General features: G+C 49.4%; 1 protein-coding gene across 1 annotated transcript in view; it reads right to left on the reverse strand.

Moving 5' to 3' along the window:
• LOC106585097 (semaphorin-4C) overlaps window positions 1–25,014 on the reverse strand; it is a 50,485-nt gene that overhangs the window by 24,507 nt on the left and 964 nt on the right. The window lies entirely within an intron of this gene.

Genomic DNA, 25,014 nt, shown 5'->3' on the forward strand with positions numbered 1-25,014 from the left:
TCACTGACAGTGTCGTACCACTACACTTGATTGGAGGAGGCCATTAACACAAGCTGGACATACAGTATGTACAAAGAACCAAACCAGACCTACCTCTCCTCCCTCCTACCCCAAAACAAATACATTTATACAAGGCTCATCCTTCCTTCCTCTCGCTCCTTTCCCCCCCGCCCTTCTCACCCCCGCCCTTCTCACCCCCCCCGCCCTTCTCCCCCCCTTTATTGCAGCGGCTGTATTTGAAGAGGGCAGGATCAAACCCCCTCACACCCTCTATGTTATGTGCAAAACAGCTGGAGAAAATTTTATATGGAACATTTCCACTCACTTTAAAAGTAAGTGAAAAGACTGTCTAGGGGTAGCAGTGGTGTATCTAACTGAGCACAACTACAATCCACTAACACACACACACACACACACACACACACACACACACACACACACACACACACACACACACACACACACACACACACACACACACACACACACACACTCCAGAGGGCTACGCTCTTAACCCTACTTTGCTCCAGGGGCGCCGTACTACTATGGCTGACCCTGTAAAACAACTCATTTCACTGCATCTATCCGGTGTATGTGACAGTACAACCGCTCCATTCGGACCTGCTAGGCTGCCATATGGACAGGCCTCCTTGACCCAGTTCTGACGCTGTTTGTCCTGCACAAAGCAGCAGCTGACGGCTGAGTGTACTTGTGCCTGAGTGTTCAAGACCTAGAGCTACCAGATAGCTCAAATGACTGGGTCCCTGTACGTGTGTGTGGATGTGTGTGTGTGTGTGTGTGTGTGTGTGTGTGTGTGTGTGTGTGTGTGTGTGTGTGTGTGTGTGTGTGTGTGTGTGTGTGTGTGTGTGTGTGTGTGTGTGTGTGTGACGTACTGGCAGATTGTGTAGTGTTTGTGTAAGAGCAGGCCTAGATGAAAGAGTGATAATCAAAGAGGGTTTGATCAGCTGCAGTGTGTGTGTGTGTGTGTGTGTGTGTGTGTGTGTGTGTGTGTCTCTCATGGGAGGCACTGAGGGAGCTCTACAGCATCCATCCCTACCAGCGACAGATACGCACACACTTCCTGCCAATCCACTGGCCTGCCAACAAGCGATCTCATTCTATCTCTCTATAGTACCTGTACACTACTATTTGATGTATAATATATAGATAACTGACCAGGGCTTGGGCCCAGACTATTTCTTATTCAGACAGTCAGTTCAGGGGATGAATTGAAATGTAATCTATTACCTGAACATTGCCCAGAATTGTTCCCTATTTTTACCAATGCAGATGTTTTTATTCATTAAATCAATCTTAATTCACTTTTAGAATTGACTGACTTGAAAGGAACCCAACCCTACTGACCACTCAACAATCTGAGAAAACCATATATGAAAGCACAACCCTGTCTCCAGCCAGACATAAAGTACCTCGCGACAGATAGAAAGCCTAGCCACTGTATTTCAGATTAGTGTCCCCAGGCCCTCATCCTTTGAATCCTCTCCCCCATCATCTCCCTGCCCGGGGGGGGGGGGTCCTTTACTGCAGCAGACAGTCCCCTGAGAGAACCACCACTACCCAGGCCTCCAGGCCCCTCCATGCCTCAGTACTCAGCCATGATAATACTGCCTTCATCAAGGCCTTATCAGTTCCATCAGGCCAGCGGCTGGCTGTAGTTAGAGCTGAAATTGATCAAACTGCCCTGTGACCACACCACACCACACCACAGCAGAGCTCAACTCATTTCAATCACACAGGAGTTAACCAGACTACTGGAAATCCATCTGGCTCATAGTCACTCGCTCTCTGATACACAAACACACATACAATCTCTGTCTTTGTCTGTCTCGCTCACACACTATTTCTCTGGCTGCCTCTGCCTGTCTTTCACACACATTATCCCTCTGCCTCTGCCTGTCTTTCACACACAAACATTATCCCTCTGCCTGTCTTTCACACACATTATCCCTCTGCCTCTGCCTGTCTTTCACACACACATTATCCTTCTGCCTGTCTTTCACACACATTATCCCTCTGCCTCTGCCTGTCTTTCACACACACATTATCCTTCTGCCTGTCTTTCACACACATTATCCCTCTGCCTCTGCCTGTCTTTCACACAAATTATCCCTCTGCCTGTCTTTCACACACATTATCCCTCTGCCTCTGCCTGTCTTTCACACACATTATCCCTCTGCCTCTGCCTGTCTTTCACACACATTATCCCTCTGCCTCTGCCTGTCTTTCACACACATTATCCTTCTGCCTCTGCCTGTCTTTCACTCACACATTATCCCTCTGCCTGTCTTTCACACACACATTATCCCTCTGCCTGTCTTTCACACACATAATCCCTCTACCTCTGCCTGTCTTTCACACACATTATCCCTCTGCCTCTGCCTGTCTTTCACACACACATTATCCTTCTGCCTGTCTTTCACACACATTATCCCTCTGCCTCTGCCTGTCTTTCACACACATTATCCCTCTGCCTGTCTTTCACACGCATTATGCCTCTGCCTGTCTTTCACACACACATTATCCCTCTGCCTGTCTTTCACACACATTATCCTTATGCCTCTGCCTGTCTTTCACACACTGGCTCTTTCCGTCTCTCACAGAGAGCAAAACAAGGTTGAACTAAATGCTCGTAAATGCTCTAAACGTTTTGACCCTATCTGAGTCTGTGTCAGGACATCTTTCTATCTCTCATACACTATTTCCATGGCTGTGTTTGGCTTCTCCCACGCACACACACTGTTTCTCTGTAGGACTCCGTCTGTCTCTGTTTCTCTCCACCTACAGATGTAGGATCTTAATTTAAGCCAGGCTGCTACAGCACAAAAACAATCCTGCAGCAACAGCAAATGTGAATTATTATGTGGTTTATAATACATTTTGTAGGGGTTGATACGTTTTACGATAGGGCAAATCAAGTCTGAAAGTGGGAAATTACCAACTTTAGAAAACTCAAATACACTATAAGTTTGCATTTCCTGCCGTGCAGGAAAATTCTAAGAAAGAATGATCCAATTAAGATCCTACATCTGTATGCTTGCTGCCTCTGGGGTAAATGTACAGTACAGGTTGAACTCTCTCTCTCTCTGACCTTGTGCTCTCAGCCCCTTCCTGACATGTTGTTGGTGATGAGCACGCACGAGCGTGGAGAAACCTGCGGAGGCTCAATGTTCACTTTGCACCCTGCCCTGCCCCGTGCCTTAGCCCAGGGGCTGCTGGGATAACTCCCTGACTTGTCGTTGATGCGCTCTGTGTGTGTGTGTTTTCATGTGTGATTTTGCCGCTCGATCGTCTTTGCTGCAGGCATCATTAACACCAGCCAGCGCAGCCACGTGTGAGACTAAGCTACACATACACACGCACACAACACTGTCTGAATTTCTCACGTGTTAGCAACCCTCACAATCACTAACCCCTCATTATGAGACAAACCAATACAGTATATGTACGCACCCACATCTGACTCGTAGGACTCGGGAACAAACTAGTCTGTTTTTTTAATTTTTTATCAGAGACATAAAAACATATTTAAACCAAATTACACTCAAAGCTACACAATTCTTTCCACCCAGTCTTTTCAGTTCATTAAAAGTTGTTTTCCCATTTTTCATTTCAGGGCCGCACCAAAACAGAATACACATGTCCTACCTAATATAAATGACTGTATCCACGCCAGGAGGCATTTGAACATTCCGTCATTTAATGGAGAGAGTGGAGATAAAACTGTTGATGTGCTCTGCTCTGTTCTTTGGCTCAATAGGAGACAGACTGCCTACCTAGCGTCTATGGGGGCTAATTGTCCTTTAGTCCCCTACTCATCCTCTCTCCTTCCCTCCCTTCGTATCCTTCCCTCCCTTCGTATCCTTCCCTCCTCCTGACTGCTAGGCCCAGGTCAGCTTGTACTGAGCCCTGAGCAGAGCCCTCTCTTTCACAGCCAGGGCCCTGGGGTCTCAGGGGAAAAGGTTAAGCCTAGCTGGGCTTCAGCTCTTTCTTTCTTTCTTTCTTTTTTTACACTAAGATATATATATATATATATATATATATAGAGAGAGAGAGAGAGAGAGAGAGAGAGGGAGAAGAGGAGGGCAAGGATGTAAGGGTAAGAGGAGGAGGAGGAGGAGGAGAGAGTGTGAGAGAAGAGATAATTATAAAAGAGAGAGGGAGTGATAATGGAAAAGGAGAGAGAGAAAAATGAAAAGATGAAATAAAGAGAACAGAGAACAGAGAAGGGAGAGAGTGTGGAGACTGAGTGATGCTATCCTTCTATTGTGGCTCCTTATTGGATCTATTAAGGGGAAATGGTGCTCTGGGCTGTGAGGTTGCATCAGTGCTCTGTTTCACTCTCCCATTACTTTGCTTTACATTAAGTGAGCCTGGCCTGCTCTGTCTAACACGTTCCTCCGATCAATGAGCTGTGAGGGGGAGGAGGGGTGATGAGGAGACAGGGGGAGGCGAGGCGGCCTTACGGGAAGATAAGAGTGATCGATAAGGGTATCTGCTGCTGGCTCAGACCCACTATGGAGTAGGGAGGAATACAGTTCCGGGTTACTCTTATTACCAGGATGATAGGCTGAGTGTGTGTGTGTGTGTGTGTGTGTGTGTGTGTGTGTGTTCCTATCTGTCAGTCATCAAAGGCTGCTGCCTCTCTCCCTAATGTATTCCTCTCTCTCTCGAAACCCCTATGCATCCATACAGCCCTCCTCTTATCCTGTTCTTCTCCTCCTACCCCTATGCGTCTGCTCCTTATCTCTGTGCTTTACTTCTCTCCTGTCATCTCCCCCTCTTCCTTCCCTCCCCCGGCCCTCTCGGCATGCAAAAGGCATCCTGTCAGCGAATAGCTATTTATGATCAGCAACCAATATCCCCCAACTGAGAGAGAGAGACGTTGCCCAAGGCTATTTTCCCCCAGCTTATGTTGTGTATGAGTATGAGCGCTGCCACTTCCTCTTTGGTGTCTCTGTATTCTGTAGGTGGTGCTGGATACAAATGACTTGGCTTGTTTGCCTGACACTCTTATCCCCAGCAATTTGCAAAAGCCTGGGCTGTAGAATCTATCTGAGCACTTGTGTGTTCTTTCAAAGCGACAATGAGACGCTGCACAAGGAAGTAATTGAGTGGGCTTCCATCCACACTGTCTCACACTCAGACCCGAGCTCCAAACACGTAGCTCCACACAGCGGTCTCTCATCAAACACACGAATGTTCTCCCCAGGCTCTCCCTCTCGCTCTCAATTTCTTTATTTCCCCCCTCCCTCTCCCTCCTCATAGTCTGGCTACTGAAGGCTATCTTGTTGAAAGATCATTTCTTTCCAGCAGTCCCTAAAATGTAATTTCCATGTCCAATTTTGACAACCCCCCTCCCCCCCTCTATTTTATTTCCTTTCTCCTCTCCCCTTTCTTTCTTTTAATTTCTCTTATTTTCCACACCCGCTCCATGCTTCTGTTCTTCTTCTCTTTCTTCCCCTGCTCCCTCTCTGAATCTCCTTCTCTGATTCTCCCTCTGTGATTCTTCCTCTCTGATTCTCCCTCTCCCGCTCTGATTCTCCCTCTCCCTCTCTGATTCTCCCTCTCCCTCTCTGATTCTCCCTCTCCCTCTCTGATTCTCCCTCTCCCTCTCTGATTCTCCCTCTCCCTCTCTGATTCTCCCTCTCCCTCTCTGATTCTCCCTCTCCCTCTCTGATTCTTCCTCTCTGATTCTCCCTCTCTAATTATCCTTCTTCCTCTCTGATTCTCCCTCTCTGATTCTCCCTCTCCCTCTCTAATTCTCCTTCTTCCTCTCTGATTCTCCCTCTCTGATTCTCCCTCTCTGTCTGCTTCCATCTCTGTTTTCCTCTTCTTTGTCTGCCTCTCTGTTTCTCTCTTTCTGTCTGCTCACCATTCTGTTCTCCTCCTTTCCTTCTCCCTCTCCATCTCTGATTCTCCCTCTCCATCTGATTCTCCCTCTCGGACGTGTGTTTGTAAAGGTCTGTTTCTGTAGAGAAGGCAGCAGACCAGCAGTGGCCATGGCTGTAAAAGACACAGGCTCAGTATTTTTCTTCTTCTCTGTGCTTTAAGACTTCCTGTGGGAGTGTCAGTTAGAGCCAGCCCTGCTCACTGAAGGTCACTTTGGGCTGGCAGAGGGGTGGGGTGGGTGGGTGGGGGAAGGGGGGTTCTGCTTTCAATCAGGTTAATGTCCCTCTCAGAGGAGCCAGAGCAGCAGACACAAACACACTCATGCGTGCACACACATACACAGGCACATAATGCATAGGCACACACACACGCACCAAACACACTCGAAGCGCACACATTTTCACATGGTAAAAATCGCTCACACGTAGGCGCACAGACACGCTCACCCACCTTTTTACCCCCCGTAGACACCACACACACACACACACACACACACACACACACACACACACACACACACACACACACACACACACACACACACACACACACACACACAAAGGGATTCCGGATGAAAGCAGAGAGCTGCTAGGTCCGAATTCATTTGAGATGCTCTCTCATGGCTCTGGCTTCAAGAGCTTAGCTCAGACTCACACCGCATGTCATGTAAGTCCTAACCGCCACTGAGCCTAGTGCTACAGGCAGGATTCACATGTCAACATCAATGGCTTCATAATCATATTGAGAACTCTATACGGCTGGGTGACGGTTCAATATTGCACAGTCCGTCTACAATTACAGTGAAGTGTGCTACAAAAAGAGTACTAAACCCTTTGACACCGCAATCCTCAATAACTGCAGAACAATGGCTAATGGGAATAGAAAATGGGAGCCCAGGGAGCCACTGAAAGAATATCAATCTCCATTCTACAGCCCAAAAACAGGCAAACGCATGAAAAATACACCAACAAAAAGACATTATGGAAAAAGTAGGCCGTCGCTGATCGAGTTACTTTAATCAAATGACCTGTAAACTCAATTCGATGACTGAATCTGTGCTGTTCTCCTTCTGGGAACATTACGCATGGTGTTTCTGCTAAAGCATTTAACCCTTTCGAGCCTGGGGCGCTGCTGCTAACTAAAACCAGCGCAATGGCTTTACGATCTGCTTGGAAAATCTCTGCTGCGTACGTGAACAAATTGACGGTTTCTCACGGTGGGAAGGTGTAACGCTACTGACTGTCCTACCTACTGGAGCATTTACAAAACACAGATAGAGAGAGGCACACACACACACACACACACACACGCACGCGCACACATTGGCTAAAGCTAGTGGATTTTCCTAAATAAGCAGGTCATCCAAACCATTCCATTCCGTCTCTCTTCAGAAGTAAGGAGAGCCAACTCCAACTATGCTGCACTGCACACTGCATAATTACACACACACACACACACACACACACACACACACACACACACACACACACACACACACACACACACACACACACACACACACACACACACACACACACACACACACACACACACACACACACACACACACACACACACACACACACACACACACACACACACACACGTCTTACTATACTTGTGAGGACCATTCAAAATCCTATTTTCCCTAACCCTAAATCTAATCCTTACCCTTAACGTTAACCCTAATCTTAACCCTAAACCTAACCCTTACTCCTAAGCCTAAACCTAACCACTAACCCTAACTCTAACTCTAACCCTAAAATAGCATTGTGCAAGTGAGGACTGGCAAACTCAGATGTTTTGTTGATTTACTATTATTGTGAGAACTTTTGGTACTCACAAGTATAGTAAAACGTGCCCACACACACACACACACACACACACACACACACACACACACACACACACACACACACACACACACACACACACACACACACACACACACACACACACGCACACACGCACGCACAGCCTTGTACCGCTAACCTTGTTGGGACACACAATTCAGTCCCATTCAAAATCCTATTTTCCCTAACCCCTAACCCGTAGTCTTACCCTAACCCTAACCCAAAAACCTGACCTTAAGTCTAAAACCTAACCCTAGCTCCTAACCCTAACCCTGAACCTAATTCTAACCCTAACACTAATTCTAACCTTAACCCTAAACCCTCGAGAATTAGCATTTGACCTTGTGGGGACCAACAAAATATCCCCAGTTGGTCAAATGTTTGTTTGTTTACTATTCTTGTGGGGACAGGAAGACCAAAACACGCACGCACCCACGCACGCGCACACACACACACACACACACACACACACACACACACACACACACACACACACACACACACACACACACACACACACAAACACACACCCCTCTTTCGATTTAAGTAGGCGAGAGCGAGAGAGGGGTTTCAGTAGGATTAAGTAGGAGAGAGTGAGGGAGGGGGTCGTTTAAGAGGAGAATTTATAAAACACCTGCAAACAAAACCCTACTCTCTCTGCCTCCAGCTGTTGCCCTGCTTATTCTGACAGGCTGACTGAGCAGCAACATGAAACTGAGCCAGACTCGCAAGAATTAGCTATGTGTAATACACACAGACACGCATGCATGAGCACACACACACACACAGACACACACAATGCTGTTTAAGCCTGTAGTTTTATAGGAAATTGCCCATGGAACTGTAATAAAGGAATTTTTCTATCAAGCCCAATGTGAGGGACCGGGCCGCGAATCAATTTGCACCAATTTGACACCCTCCCTCACCTGCCGAGGCCATACAGACAGGCTGAGTGAATGGTGAAATAATGACATCCGCCACATCCCCAAATGAACGTAGACAACCGTATAATGCAGAACGGCTGTGTTTCTTTTATCACTGGAGAAAGTGTCCGGAGTATGAAGAAATCAGATGCAAATCAAATGCAAGCACTATGGATGTGTGTGTGTGTGTGTGTGTGTGTGTGTGTGTGTGTGTGTGTGTGTGTGTGTGTGTGTGTGTGTGTGTGTGTGTGTGTGTGTGTGTGTGTCTGTGTGTGTGTGTGCGTGTGTGTCTCAATATGTGTGGGTGTAATGTAACAGTAATGAGAGCTGTAATCAGTGCTGTGGTTGTGAGTGTGAGGGCCTGTATTGAAAGCGACATGTGGCAATAAACCATCCAAGATGTCTCCCAGCCAGTCGTTCAGCGTTCTCCTCATCTCCTCCTAAAAGGGTCAGTGACAACCGAAGGGGGCCGAACTGGGCCCATCTGGACAAGGTCAAAACCCCTAGACTATAAATGGGCCCAGAAAAGGAGGGATGGAGCTGTTGAGCGAGCCCGGAAGACAACGATGTGTACCTCCTTTGTACTAAAGTATCCTTCAGCTCTGACCTCTCACCTCTCTGAGTGCCTCAATTATTCACAGGGTCGTGATTTATGTGCTAAGATTAGCACTCTGGGGCTGCGTCTCAAATGGCACCCTATTCCCTATTTAGTGCACTACTTTTGACCAGGGCCCTCGGGGAATAGGGTGCCATTTGCGACGCACCCTCTGCCTCTCTTCCCCAGAAATGACCATCGCTGACCCTCTGGCTGCTCTGGCTCAGATAAAAGATCCAGGGAAAAGAGCCTTAGTGATTACACGACTTCTTCTATGAATGTGCAGTTTGCGTACAAGTGGCTCCTTTCATTGCAACTAGCATCCATTCATTTGGGAAGTCGGCTGCACTGGCGGCCTAGTTAGCCACAGTGTTTCATGAATTGATATTAGCTTGGCTAGTGAAGCGAGATGCGCGGGGTGACGCGGCTCGCTAGCGGCGCTGCTCATTACTCCTCTAACTATGCCAACGTGCTCAGAAGACATAGGCATGAAATAACCGGCACCTGGTGTCACGGTTGGCACGGGCTCAGCAAGTAGCAAATGGGCCTGTCTAGGACAGACACACACACACACACACATATCAACGCACCCACACACACACTCAGCACTGAGCAGGTCTGAGAGGGTGTGTGTGTGTGTGTGTGTGTGTGTGTGTGTGTGTGTGTGTGTGTGTGTGTGTGTGTGTGTGTGTGATGGATTTGAGAATGAGAACGAGAGAATCAATGTGTATGTAAGTAAACCATAGCTCATGTACATCTGGGGCAGTGCCTATGTGTGAATGGGTTAATCGGTGCATATGCGATATCTATGTTTCTAAGTATATGCACTCAAGTGTGCGTGAGTGTGTGTATCAGAGACATTTGTGTGTGAGAGAGAATGTTGACATAAGTGGGAGGATCTCATGCTAATGCCTTGGCTTGCGAGCTAGTTTATTCACAACAAGCCCAAGGCTGTGGGAGATTTATCTGAATATTTCCCGCATTAAAAAAAAAAAAAAAGTCGAGCTTAACAAATCCCTGGTGGAGAGACTGATAAACAGCTCCTTTCTCCTGGTTTAGTTACTGAACACTACACTGGACCCAGTCAACTCAGGTCATACACTCTCTCCATCCCTCTGCCTTTCTCTCTCTCACTCTCCGTCTGTCAGTCCCTCCATTGCATCTCTTTATGACTCTCTCCGTCCCTATTTTTCCCCCCCCATCTCTCGCTCCGTCGTTCTGCCCCCCTCTCACTACCTCTAAGCCCTCCTTGCCCTCTCCATTTCTGTGTCCCTGGCTTTCTATTGCTCTCGCTCTCCATCTCGCTCCGCAGCCCCTCTCCTCACCCTTTTATATTTAGAGGAATAACCTGCTGAGATAAAAAAAAGCCTTGTAGCGTGGTACAGGCTACAAGGCTATGGACAATGAATGAGAAACAGAGCACGTCTCCCTCCAGAACTTATCCATAGTAAACAGGTGTCAGAGTAGAGGTTTTGTACTGGAGAGGATACCTGCGGTCCGAAAGCCACCGTGTTCCTTAATAGCGCACTACTTTTGACCAGGGGACACAGCCGTGCTGCTGTTAAGTGTCTAGTGCGCAGTAATCAGGACTCCTCAAAGGTCAGAGACGGCCGGTGTTCCTTCCTGCCTCACACAGAGAGACAGAGATACAGGGAGATCCTGTTTCCTTTGAGTCCCTCTCGCCTCTCTCCTGCGTGAGTCCAAAATGGCCAAACATAGAGGAGACAAAGAATACAGTCAGCTCTAGTGCACACTGCACATAGACTTGAATTGTTTTGTGAGACATTGGATCTAACAAACAGGCATATTTTGTGTGTGTGTGTGTGTGCGTGTGTGTGTGTGTACACCTCAGCAGGGGGGACTCCGGGGCAGGGCAGGGTGTTGTGTTGATGTCATGTGTTTTCTGCCTCCCGGTGCGTCCCCCTGGACAGCTGGTAAAGTGACAGAGAATACTACAGAGAGTTCAGGATAACAGGCTGCAGCAGCACAGCAGGCTAATGACTGAATACTGCTCACACCGCTTTCAGGGCCAGTCTCACTGCTACCTATATCTCGGTCTCCTCAGCTGTAATATCACTTTATCGCATTGATGGGGGAAGTAGTGAGGGGATGACAACACACACAGAGCCATGATCTAGGCATTGCTGCGACACGCGTGTATGCACGTATGCGCGCGCACACAATCTCACACCTCCTCGAGTACACATACATAACTAAAAAGGGCATAAAATATGACAGACGCTGAGAGGGTTTGCCAGGCAGGGAGAGGCTGAGAGGAGGGCACACTTGAGAAAAAAAAGCGAAGAGGGAACAAAGGAGAAAGGCACACAGGGAAATGAAAGGAGCGAGAGAACGGAGGAGAGGAGAAGGGACTGGAGATGGAGAGGCAGGGCTGCACACACTCAAAGGGCTCTGGATGAGGTCATCTTTATTAATATCCCCAATAACAACAAACATCCCAACTCTCCATCCATCCCGCTCTCTCTTAATCTCTCTCTCCCTCCCTCCTCCTCCCCTCTCCGGCTGCTCCTTGAGCTCCTTGAGAGATGGCGAGGCCTTCTCTGACGCAATGGGAGGCCTGGTTGAGTACAGGGCTGCGGGCAAACACACACATACACACACATGCACACGCGCACACAGACACAAACACAGGCAGAGAGTGCTGCAGAGCGAGCAGCCAGCCCAGCCGGGAGATGTGTGGAGGTGATCTGTCAGAGGGTAACGGTGCGGCGCGGTGGGGGGTATGGTGGTAGAGCATGAGGACAGACAAGGCGGGGGCTGCAGACACACGGACAGATTTGTTCCTTCTGACAGGAGAGGAGAAGGATGGTTCCCTTCTAGCCTCGCTGCAGGGAGGAGGCGAACAGGTAGTGGTGTGTGTGTGTGTGTGTGTGTGTGTGTGTGTGTGTGTGTGTGTGTGTGTGTGTGTGTGTGTGTGTGTGTGTGTGTGTGTGTGTGTGTGTGTGTGTATAGTGTGTGTGTTGTTCTCCTCCATGCACGTCTAGGTCACATCTCCTGCCTGATGATGAACAGTTAAGAGTCTGACAAACAGCCTAGAACACAGCATGATACAGCCTAACAACCAGGCCTCTGGCGCTCTCTGTCTCACTCTCTCTCTTACGGGCCCCCAGTCAATAGAAACAGGCAGCCACCATCTAACATGTCCATATGGCACCCCATTCCCTTTATAGGGTGCCATTTGGGACAGACGTCCATCTAAACAGGGGCCTCAAAACGGTCTGGTGCCATTTACAATAAGGGCCTAGAGGTCGGCAGCAATGATGTTTTTCATCCTTGCTCCTCTAATCAGGGATTGATTCAGACCCGAGGCAACAGAGTGGTTTCTCTGGCCAATCAATGATATGAATCAATCAGTTCAATTAGATTCATTAAATGAATTCATTAATCAGGGGGACGAGAAAAATCAGTAACACTGTGCACCTTGAGGCCTTGATTTCTATCACGGCTCAAACCTCTTAGTCCAGGGTCATGTCCCAAATGGCACCCTATTCCCTGGTCTTCGGATGGCTTCATTCTCCTCTTCTCCCCTGGACGGAGTGCTTCAACTACATCCGCTTCCTGCAGAGCTACAACCACACCCACCTCTACACCTGTGGAACCTACGCCTTCCAGCCCAAGTGCACCTACATCGTGAGTGGCTCTCACAAACTCTCTCAATAGCCGCATCCCAAATGGCACCACTATTCTCAAGAGTTTATTTCCAATTTTTCACATTTGCAATTTTTGCATTTTTTTTTGTCTGAAATGAATGCTCATGGGTTTCTTTCAATGTGCATGACTGTTATTCACGTTTACTTTAGGCGTGCTTTAAAAAAAAATGTAAACGCGATATCCAACACACTTGTTGTTTTCCAAGATGCGCTATATGCGTAGTCCAGGTGGCTGGAAATGTTCCAGAAGGTTTTTGCAGCTGGCCCAAATGGGAGTCATTTAGCGAATCATTTCCATTATATTTGTCTCTTCAGTCGTAAGTTCGATTTTTCGAAATATTATTTCCTCTACACTTATGAACGTAATCAGAACCGTATCTTATTAATTTAGGCTGCCCCCTGGCTCAACCAGATACAGTGATAGGCATCTGTCCCCCTCAGCTGTTCACACGCTGGCTAACTGGCGTTACGATTTGAGCTTTTGAGTGTTATGGAGCACTTGGTTCTGGATCCCTTTGACTGTTTGAAGCCTGTGATATCTGTTCCTGTTGGCCAAAAGAGGAAACTTTCTGAACAAGCTCATGAAAAGTAGAGAGCCAAGATCCAGCGACAGGAAACAATAATAGACTACTAGCTGCAAAAATAATGAGGCTGAAAACAGCAGGCGGTGTCACTTCCACAATAAGAATCAATCCATCCTTGACCGGCAAATTAATTGCGACAGACTTTCAATGTCCTTATTATTCCTTAAATCCTTCCCTGAAGTTTATATAATCAAACTAAAAAAAGATTCCCTTGATTTATCCTAACAAAAAATATATATAATAATACAATTATTCCAAAAGTTGCTTAAAAGTCCAAAAAGAAAATAAATTGTATGCACTTTCACCCTTTGGATACATTGTGTTTTTAATTAATGTAAATTCATCAACATTTCTGAAAATGGATCTCATCTTATTTCTCTCTCTCTCTCTCTCTCTCTCTAGCTCTCTCTCTAGCTCTCTCACACACACACACACACACACACACACACACACACACACACACACACACACACACACACACACACACACACACACACACACACACACACACACACACACACACACACACACACACCACATTGGTGGAGGGCTTAGAGAACCAAGGCCCTGATAATGCACCATGTGAAATTATGTTAGAGTGTAACGGCAGCTATTAAATGGTGCTTAAGTTGCGAAGAGATCGAAAGATGCCACGTAATACCCTCAATAATGTTACGAGAATGTTCTCCTCTTTCGAAAGTCTGCAGCCTCGGATATAGGAGACAGGAGGAGGAGGACTTTGTGGCATGGATCAAACGAGAAGAAAGAAAACATTGGCTGGCCCTTTAAGTGAGAAAAAAAAACGGAGGACATTTTGTTATTGCCGCAACGGAAAAACAAAAACTGTAGGGTGGCTTACTAGAGGCAAACAGGGGGGAAATGAAACAGACAGCGATGGACAGACAATGGAAAAAATAAGTCCTAATCCGGCCTGCAGTCAGTTATAGGCAGCGCCAGGAGTTCAGACACAAAAACCCAAAAGTACTAGTAATGTACCTGTAGTGGCCATGGTGGGGAGAATGAGATAGCGACAGGGATGAAGAGGTAGATGGAGGGAGAGAGAGAGCGAGAGAGGGGGGAGATTGAGAGAGAGAGAGAGAGAGTTCAGAGCTAGCGTCCTGTAGGAGGCTAAGTGCTGCCCACCTGTGCGGTCCATTGATTGAATGAGCGATGAGAGAGAGCCCTAATGCCACATTCTCCTGCTTGCCAATAAATCAATAGACCACTTCCAATTACTGCATCTGCTACTGTTACTGCTGCTACTATATACAGCTGCTGGACTGGGCCAATACACTGAATCTCACCATCACCACGACCACTCTCCTCTGATCATGGTCTCACTGTCCATGGGCCAGGTGGGCTAGAGGACAGCAACGTGGTGTAAGTGTGTGTGTGAGTGTGTGTGTGTGTGTGTGTGTGTGTGTGTGTGTGTGTGTGTGTGTGTGTGTGTGTGTGTGTGTGTGTGTGTGTGTGTGTGTGTGTGTGTGTGCGTGTACGCGACTCACAGAGAGCGAGATGGGAGAGAGAAAGAGAGAGAATTAGAGTGAAAGAATTAGAGAAGGCGAGAGCATTAGCGAAGGCGACGATGTAAAGAGAGTTAGATAGATAGGGGTGTGTGAGTGTACGGTCGGTCAGCACCCGCCCGCCCTGCTGCTGTCGCCATGACTCAGTCAGTCAGTGACTTTGCATCTTAATTCGCCTCCTGAAAAAAAAAGCACACAGACAGACTCATAAACCTGTTAGTAAGGCACTGTGGACTCCCCGCTGCAGTCACGATACGCACACACACACACACACACACGTGCGCACGCACACACGTAGCGGACATGAGTCGGTCCTGGTCACGTGGTGAGGTAGCCCCGCCTGCGAACTTCCAAATCAGTGTCTGCCCACAGCCCAAAAGGGAATTTCCTCTTGGTCTGATGGTCTAAGACATTGGCTGCTCTCGCGTGTCACATACACACAAAGAAATCTCAACGGAGATGAACCACACACGCTCAGTACGCAACACCATAGGAGGTTGCCGGGGAAACACTAGCGGACTGGTTTCTGACGACACGCAGCGGTTCCCCATCAGCTGATGGAGCACCAAGCCAGAGAGTGACGGAGCACCAAGCCAGAGAGTGACAGAGCACCAAGCCAGAGAGTGACGGAGCACCAAGCCAGAGAGTGACAGAGCACCAAGCCAGAGAGTGACGGAGCACCAAGCCAGAGAGTGACAGAGCACCAAGCCAGAGAGTGATGGAGCACCAAGCCAGAGAGTGATGGAGCACCAAGCCAGAGAGTGACGGAGCACCAAGCCAGAGAGTGACGGAGCACCAAGCCAGAGAGTGACGGAGCACCAAGCCAGAGAGTGACGGAGCACCAAGCCAGAGAGTGACGGAGCACCAAGCCAGAGAGTGACGGAGCACCAAGCCAGAGAGTGACAGAGCACCAAGCCAGAGAGTGACGGAGCACCAAGCCAGAGAGTGACGGAGCACCAAGCCAGAGAGTGACGGAGCACCAAGCCAGAGAGTGACAGAGCACCAAGCCAGAGAGTGACGGAGCACCAAGCCAGAGAGTGACGGAGCACCAAGCCAGAGAGTGACAGAGCACCAAGCCAGAGAGTGATGGGCAACAGACACTATGTGCAGCATGGTCATACGGCATGGCTGTACGCATCTCTCTCTCTCTCTCTCTCTCTGCCTGATGACTTGCTACTCTGTGTGTCAGACAATAGTAGTGTTAAACCCAGGAGGAGCAGCAGTCAACCAGCTACACACACACACACACACACACACACACACACGCACGCACACACACACACACAGCAGAACAAAGTAAAGGTCCGCACAGCATCTCACACACACAGACAACGAGTGCACACACACACACACAGACCGCACCCGTGGTGCCCCGCTGTGTGGGCGACTGCCACACACACACACACACACACTGCAACATTTATTTTAAAAGGGGTCCCTCTCCCACAGGGAGCGAAAGACAAATTTAAGGAATTTAATCCTGGCACACAATTCACGGTACATCAGTCGATAGGCTTCAGCACAGGGGAGGCCGGAACACTGTGAATTTTAAGAGGGGAAAAAAAAACGGAATTCATTTACTTTACAGGTTGGCTCCCTTATCAGCCAGAGAGAGACAGAGGGAGGAAAGGAGGGGGGGAGACGAGGAGGGAGGGAGAGGTAGAGGAGGAAATAGAGAGGGAGGGAGAAGTAGAGAAGGACGGAGGAGCGGTAGAGGAGGAAGGAGGAGAGGTGGAGGAGGAAAGAGAGAGAAAGATAAAAAGCGGTAGTCAAACAGAGGTGGAAAGGTAACCGATTGGAGGTATCCATCTGCATCTCTGCCTCTCTCCAGCGCTTCTCGTTCCATTATTTCTCAGGCCGCTTTTAAAGAGACGCTTTATAGATTTTTTGATGCGTAGAAGCAGCGAGTTTAAGAGCTTAGCAGGAGAGGGCGCGCACAAAAGAACTCGCTCCTCCCAGCTACTACTGGGCTATGTCTCCTGACACTATGGGGCTGGGCTCAACACTGGTTAAATATCAGAATAAAACATAGTTTGCCTTTCTCTCCCCTTTTTCGGGAAAAATAAACGTTGCTTAATAGGCGAAAAAATCAGCTCCTTGATAAACTGTTCCATATGCCACGAGTCAGTGTGTTAGAGAGAGAGGTGAAGGAGGGGGAGAGAGGGGAGGGAGAGAGGCCGGAGAAGAGAGGGGGGAGTGGTGAGGGAGAGAGGTGAGGGAGAGGGGGGAGAGGGAGGAGAGTGGTGAGGGAGAGAGGTGAGGGAGAGGGGGGAGAGGGAGGAGAGTGGTGAGGGAGAGAGGCGGGGGGAAGAGAGGAGGGAGAGGGAGGAGAGTGGTGAGGGAGAGAGGCGGGGGAAGAGAGGAGGGAGAGGGAGGAGAGTGGTGAGGGAGAGAGGCGGGGGAAGAGAGGAGGGAGAGGGAGGAGAGTGGTGAGGGAGAGAGGCGGGGGAAGAGCGGGGAGAGGGAGGAGTGGTGAGGGAGAGAGGGGGGAGAGGGAGGAGAGGGAGAGAGGGGGAAGAGAGAGGTGAGGGAGAGAGGGGGAAGAGAGAGGTGAGGGAGAGAGGGGGAAGAGAGAGGTGAGGGAGAGAGGGGGAAGAGAGAGGTGAGGGAGAGAGGCGGGGGAAGAGAGGAGGGAGAGGGAGGAGAGTGGTGAGGGAGAGAGGGGGAAGAGAGAGGTGAGGGAGAGAGGGGGAAGAGAGAGGTGAGGGAGAGAGGGGGGAAGAGAAAAAAAGAAAAGCGGCACGTGGAGACCGTCTAATACAAATACACAGGGCACACAGCTAGGGGATTGTGGGAGAGAGGGAGAAACAAGAGAGGAAAGCAGAGGGAGAGAGCTAGGTCTGAGATTGATGGTATAATTGTTGACTGCTGGTCCAGCCTTATCTCACTCTCTCCGAACCTACGACAAGGTATGCAGGGATTTTTCTCCGCCCTTCCTCACTCCATTTCTTTCAGTCTGACCTCCTCTCCTCTCTTCTCCAGGTCTGGGTCACCCTCTCCTCTCTTTCTCCAGGTCTGGGTCACCCTCTCCTCTCTTCTCCAGGTCTGGGTCACCCTCTCCTCTCTTTTCCAGGTCTGGGTCACCCTCTCCTCTCTTCTCCAGGTCTGGGTCACCCTCTCCTCTCTTCTCCAGGTCTGGGTCACCCTCTCCTCTCCAGGTCTGGGTCACCCTCTCCTCTCTTCTCCAGGTCTGGGTCACCCTCTCCTCTCTTCTCCAGGTCTGGGTCACCCTCTCCTCTCTTCTCCAGGTCTGGGTCACCCTCTCCTCTCTTTCCAGGTCTGGGTCACCCTCTCCTCTCCTTTCTCCAGGTCTGGGTCACCCTCTCCTCTCTTTTCCAGGTCTGGGTCACCCTCTCCTCTCTTCTCCAGGTCTGGGTCACCCTCTCCTCTCTTCTCCAGGTCTGGGTCACCCTCTCCTCTCTTTTCCAGGTCTGGGTCACCCTCTCCTCTCTTCTCCAGGTCTGGGTCACCCTCTCCTCTCTTTCAGGTCTGGGTCACCCTCTCCTCTCTTCTCCAGGTCTGGGTCACCCTCTACTCTCTTCTCTAGGTCTGGGTCACCCTCTCCTCTCTTTTCCAGGTCTGGGTCACCCTCTCCTCTCTTTTCCAGGTCTGGGTCACCCTCTCCTCTCTTTTCCAGGTCTGGGTCACCCTCTCCTCTCTTCTCCAGGTCTGGGTCACCCTCTCCTCTCCCTTTTTCCAGGTCTGGGTCACCCTCTCCTCTCTTCTCCAGGTCTGGGTCACCCTCTCCTCTCTTCTCCAGGTCTGGGTCACCCTCTCCTCTCTTTTCCAGGTCTGGGTCACCCTCTCCTCTCTTCTCCAGGTCTGGGTCACCCTCTCCTCTCTTTTCCAGGTCTGGGTCACCCTCTCCTCTCTTCTCCAGGTCTGGGTCACCCTCTCCTCTCTTCTCCAGGTCTGGGTCACCCTCTCCTCTCTTCTCCAGGTCTGGGTCACCCCTCTCCTCTCTTTTCCAGGTCTGGGTCACCCTCTCCTCTCTTCTCCAGGTCTGGGTCACCCTCTCCTCTCTTCTCCAGGTCTGGGTCACCCTCTCCTCTCTTTTCCAGGTCTGGGTCACCCTCTCCTCTCTTCTCCAGGTCTGGGTCACCCTCTCCTCTCTTCTCCAGGTCTGGGTCACCCTCTCCTCTCCTCTCTTTTCCAGGTTTGGGTCACCCTCTCCTCTCTATCTCCCTCAAATCCTCCAATTCCTCCTCTTAATTTCTCTGTCCCTTTCTCTCTTCCTACTTCCTTGTGTTGCCGCCTCACCCTCTTCGGGGTCTCTGAGTCCATCTTCCCCCTCCCTACTTCTCTTCCTCTCTCTATCCCTATCTCTCTTGCTTTCCCTCCTCACCATATCACCCCATCTCTCCATTTCTACCTCTCTTTCCTTTTTCTATATTTCACCACCTCCCCCCCTCCCTCCCTCCATCTCAGTGAGCCAGAGAGGGTGCAGCGGGCTGGAAGAGATCAGCAGGGGATCTGCAAAGTGCAGCAAGCTCAGGGTCAGAGGTCTGACTACTACAGGCTGGGAGGACAAGGGGGGAAACACAGACACCCCTCACATGCACACACCACACACCATACCCCTGTGGGGCCCCCTCGCCACAGCCACAAGCTGCCCCAACACGCCTAACAACAGCCCCATTATTGGACCTAGCTCTGGCTCTGTCTGCAGTTTACGCAGCTGGGAAAGGAGGCATTGACATTGGACTGAACTGGCATTGAGCTGCCAACAGGAGGCGCTAGGCTAGGCTAACCCCACTTGCCAACTCACCACACCCTGGGAGAAAAGCTGTCTCAGTCCAACCATGGTGGCTGAGCTCAGCTGGGGTTTGGCGGGAGCTTGGCTGGGTCTCTAAAGGGCGAGACCCAGTGATAAGCCGTGGCTCTGTGCCTCTGCCCAGCCTCCTCCTCCTCTTCTGCTCCTGCTCTCTCCTGTCGAAAAAAGGCCATCAACTCAGCTCAGCCTCACTCCTTCCTGGCTAAGCTCCTGCTCCATACCAGCTGCAGGGCACATTTTTATTGTTATTTTTGTCCAGCCACAGTTTATGTGTGTGTGTGTGTGTGTGTGTGTGTGTGTGTGTGTGTGTGTGTGTGTGTGTGTGTGTGTGTGTGTGTGTGTGTGTGTGTGTGTGTGTGTGTGTGTCTGTGTGTGTGTCTGTGTGTGTGTGTTTTAGTGTGCGTGCGTGTGTGTAACAGGCCTGCGCTCCGGGCACTTCCTGCCGCTAACGGTTCGGTGGCGCAGTCACACGGGAAGACAAGGCGAGCTGTATCGGAACAGAACAATGCCAAAAAAAGGCTCTAATAAAAACAAACTGCAATGCTCAACTGGTGTAAATAGGCTTGTCTCCTGCTGTTCATCTGCATGGATGGACCACAGTCTGCAAACACAATGCAGTGCCCACAGGCCCACAGTCAGGGAAGGCTAGGTAACACCGGGAAAAGCTTTATTCTCATTCTGTTACTACACACAACACACACACACGCTCCTACCCCCATGGACCACCATGTTTATTACACACAAGACCGCACGCGCCCGCACACACCGCATAATACACACAACTACAGACACAATGGACCCAAGCAGCCCTGGCTCATTAGCTAGAGCACAAAGGATAACAGTGACATTGATGCTAAGGAAACAGAATGGACAGTAGAAAGAGAACGGCTGCAGAAAACATCTGTTCAAGGAGAGGGGAAAACAAGATGAGTTCCAACTTCCAACCAACTCACACACATCAGTCTCCTCTCTGAGCGACATTTCCGTAAATAACATGTTGTGGGCGCCGTCCCAAATGGCACCCTATTCTACTAATACAAGTGCACTACTTTTTGACCAAGGCCCACAGGCCCCTGGTTAGAAGTGGCACACTACATAGGGAGTCGGGTGTCATTTGGGACGGACTCATACAGTACGTAGGCCTTATACAGCCCGAGCTGGTTGGCAAGCCTTTGGCACAAAGGAAATCACTGTCCAACTGTCTCTAATACAATCCAGCTTCCACCTGCTTCAGGGGAGCCCACAAGCAAATGCTGAGATGAGACAAACGGAAGTAAAAGAAAGATGGCCCCATTTCAGGCTGTTCTAAGAAGCTGTTATGAGATGGAATAACACAGAATCTACGTTGAACAAATATCATTATGCCAGGCAACACGCACATAAAATGACAGAAACATATGCAAGTAGATGCCACCCCCCCCCCCACCACCAACAGAGCGAGTTTGGAAAATCAGCATGGGAGCCTTGAGGGAGGACAGTGAAATAGCAGATCAGTGGTCAATACTAGTCAGCTGGTAAAAAAACAAGCAGGCCATTGCTCTCTCCAGGTCCACTCTCTCTCTCATACATAACGCAGCGCTTCAGTCGGAACACTGGACTTGTTATGAACCGTGCAGAGAGAGAAGGAGAAGTTTCTCTGAAGCTCAATATCACAAACTACAGAGCCCGTCCTCTGGGGATTTTGACCCAGAAGACAGGCCGAAGTGTCTCATCTTATGTAGAGATAGAATGTTACTGTAGAACCAGAACCGGGGACAGAAATCACCAGTGTGATCTATTCACAGGACCGCTCCTATGTTTGTGTGTTTGTGTGTGTGTGTGTGAGTTTGTTTAACCATCCTTGTGGGTACCATAAGTCCTCACAAGGAGAAGTCAAACAAGGAAAATTCAGGTTAGGAGTTTTGGTTAGGTATAGTTTTAGGGTTAGGGTTAGAGGTTTGGGGTTAAGGTTAGAGTTATGGTTAGGTTAAGGTTGGGTTAGATTTAGGGTTAGGGAAAATAGGATTTTGGATGGGAATCAATTATTTGGTCCCCACAATGATAGCAATACAAAACTGTGTGTGTGTGTGTGTGTGTGTGTGTTTTTCGACTGCATACAGAATGGTGTGTTTTAAAAAGTAACAGTGTGTGGGTGTGTGTGTGTGTGGGGGTGTGTGTGTGTGTGTGTGTGTGTGTGTGTGTGTGTGTGTGTGTGTGTGTGTGTGTGTGTGTGTGTGTGTGTGTGTGTGTGTGTGTGTGCGTGTGTGTGTGTGCTGCAGAGAGAACCCAGGCAGCTACACTTCACAGTCCTGCGTCAATGAATGTTTCTCTCTCTGGCCCACAGCTGCACACACAGCAGCCTCTCTCCAGCACACAGAGGGCTTTGGGAGCACCATCAAAACACAGGCCTATATCAACCCCAACTACACCCAGCCCTATCCCTGATCTCCTCACCCTCCCCATGATGCCCTTAAAACACTATACCCCCCCCCTGCACCCCGCTTCTCTAAACATCATGCTGTGTCCAGCCCCAGCCCAACCCCCCACCGTTTCCCTCCAGGCCTAACACACACACACACACACGCGCGCGCACACGCACACACAGACAGACAGACAGACATACACAAAGCCAGATGACCCATCTGCTCCTGTTCCGAAGCCCTCTCAGCTGGCCTGCCTGCATCACACCATCACAGCCACTGGCACGGACTCTGCACTCCTTTACTCTCCACCGCTGCCGACCGACAGGCCTGCTATAGTGCTGATACAAGACTATCACACTCATTACACACCAGGATAGAGAGAGGATAGGAGGATAGAGAGAGGATGGGAGGATAGAGAGAGGATGGGAGGATAGAGAGAGGATGGGAGGATAGAGAGAGGATGGGAGGATAGAGAGAGGATGGGAGGATAGGGAGAGGATGGGAGAATAGAGAGAGGATGGGAGAATAGAGAGAGGATGGGAGGATAGAGAGAGGATGGGAGGATATAGAGAGGATGGGAGGATAGAGAGAGGATGGGAGGATGGAAAGAGGATGGGAGGATAGAGAGAGGATGGGAGGATAGAGAGAGGATGGGAGGATAGAGAGAGGATGGGAGGATAGAGAGAGGATGGGAGAATAGAGAGAGGATGGGAGGATAGAGAGAGGATGGTAGGATAGAGAGAGGATGGGAGGATAGAGAGAGGATGGGAGGATAGAGAGAGGATGGGAGAATAGAGAGAGGATGGGAGGATAGAGAGAGGATGGGAGGATAGAGAGAGGATGGGAGAATAGAGAGAGGATGGGAGGATAGAGAGAGGATGGGAGAATAGAGAGAGGATGGGAGAATAGAGAGAGGATGGGAGAATAGAGAGAGGATGGGAGGATAGAGAAAGGATGAGAGGATGGGAGAATAGAGAGAGGATAGAGAGAGAATGAAAGGAGGGTGGGGGAGAGAGACAGGGCCAAATTGAGGAGAAATGGAGGCTGAGAGAGAGAAGGATCGGAGAGGAATTAACATTTGAAGATGGAGAAGGATCCAAATTCCAAAGGAGAGCAATGAATCGTGAAAAGAGGGGCTCTTTTTTAATCTCATCCCCAGATTGCTGCAGCAACACAAGGGTAAAATCAAACTGTTGCTCACTGAGCTGTGCAGTGAACCGCATGCATTCAAACAGATTAATGCTTGCGAACAAAACAGGTTGAAATCAGTTGTGCATATATATGCAGGCGTTACGGCATCACCAGCAGAGAGAAAAGAGATTGATGTAACCATGTAATTCACATGTTTGGATGGCTGTTTGCCACGTGTGGTCACTCTCTTCAATATCTGCTGCGTTTACATTTCACAAGAGGCACGGGGATGACTGAATGCACTGTAGCAGCTTAGACACAGGACATGTGTTGGTGCTCCATGTCCCAGGCATGATGCAACCGCCACACTGCTCCCAGGACAGCTAGCTTCAGCTTCACACACATGCTAGCAGAGGATAACGGAGATAAAGAGAGCCAAGTGGTTACAAATCCATCTTTCGCCACTTAACCTAAAGAACGACGGCATCACAGTATTAAAAGTGCTTTATAGGCCAGCCATGAGGCTGCCTGTGAGTGGGCTGAAGAGCAGTGGGGATTCTGGGGACTAGGAGGAGGGGCAGGCAGCAGGATGTGGGGCCCATTGTGTGGCAACAATGAAGAGATCAACCCGGCAGGAGCCAAATCGGACTCTCAATAGACGCTTTAACATCTGGGGGGGAGGGAGGGCGCTGAGTTTGCATGCTTCCACCACCATTTTCCCTGCCTGCCAAATGGACACGCACAGGCCCTGGAGAAGTGTGGTAAATATCCCTAGACACACATGGGCACACACCCTGGAAATGTCAACACACCACCGACACCACTGGCATTGTAATTTTACTGTGGCATTATTATTCGTCGTGGCGGTGGCGCGTGCGCACGCGCGCGCCACACACACACACACACACACACACACACACACACACACACACACACACACACACACACACACACACACACACACACACACACACACACACACACACAAACTCACACACACACACAGAGAGACTTTAAAAACTGATCGTGGACCAGTCCTTAGGAACAAAATCAGCACCACACAATCCAACGTGCGCAAACCCTGTTGTCCAGTCAGCCAGTCAGTCAGTCAGCCAGTCAGTCAGCCAGCCAGTCAGCCTGTCAGTCAGCCAGCCAGCCAGCCAGCCAGTCAGTCAGTCAGTCAGTCAGTCAGTCAGCAAAGCAGTTCAACTGTTCTGCTCACACGTTCTAGCCAATTACTATCATCAGTCAGCTGAAGCTATCATTTACTTCATTACCGTTAAAAAGAAAGCAACAGAAAAAACTGGCCGAATTAATGCGTTAAGCCACTGTGAACTGGATACTTGTAATAATGTTTAATTACGGTAAAATAGTCCTCTCCAAAAGGTCTATAGTGTGATAACAACGTAGACATATCAGACACGAATTTGATCTAATTACAGTGTCTGTTTCGCAATCCAATGTATCCAAATGTATCCAAAAACAGTTAAACTACTCTGTGCCCGATTGTGGAAAGCATACATGCTCTATTTCACTCACTACAAACGTGGCACACATACATAGAACATGTAAGTTGAGAAAATAAGGAAGCCGTCTACCCAGACGATTTGGAACAGCATCGAATAAACATGGTCTGAATCATGATTTA

Source organism: Salmo salar, chromosome ssa24, assembly GCF_905237065.1.
Source record: "Salmo salar chromosome ssa24, Ssal_v3.1, whole genome shotgun sequence".
NCBI classification, from domain to species: Eukaryota; Metazoa; Chordata; class Actinopteri; order Salmoniformes; family Salmonidae; genus Salmo; species Salmo salar.